This window comes from Diachasma alloeum, unplaced genomic scaffold (genome assembly GCF_001412515.2).
Source record: "Diachasma alloeum isolate Michigan unplaced genomic scaffold, Dall2.0 Dall_scaffold_00396, whole genome shotgun sequence".
Taxonomy (NCBI): domain Eukaryota; kingdom Metazoa; phylum Arthropoda; class Insecta; order Hymenoptera; family Braconidae; genus Diachasma; species Diachasma alloeum.
In genome coordinates this window covers 393,505-394,034 of record NW_021680535.1, presented here as the reverse complement: position 1 = coordinate 394,034, position 530 = coordinate 393,505, and positions in this window count along the sequence as shown.

Sequence of the window (530 nt, the reverse complement as noted above, 5' to 3'; positions counted from 1 at the left end):
CCCCCCCCCCTCCCACCCCCACCAACCCTCATAAGTGACATGCATGAACATATTGGACCTAGAGATTTCTCGTGTCTACACACGAATCTATTTCTGTCCATTAACTACTCTCCTCAAATCTCAGAAGCGCAATGAATGAGTTTCTTGGATGTTGAGGCTCTACGTGCTGACACGGTAATATTTTTGTGTCCATTAACGCCTCCCCCCCCCCAACCTTATTAGCAACATTGATGAAGATATTGGAGTATATGAGGTTTCCCTTGAGAATACGGTAATCTACGTAAATGTCATAGGACTATCCCCCNTCTCACAAGCGCAATGAATGAGTTTCTTGGATGTTGAGGTTCTACGTGCTGACACGGCAATATTTTTGTGTCCATTAACGCCTCCCCCCCCAACCTTATCAGCAACATTGATGAAGATATTGGAGTATATGAGGTTTCCCTTGAGAATACGGTAATCTACGTAAATGTCATAGGACTATCCCCCAAACCTCATAAGTAGCAAGGATGGATATATTGGTCATCAAG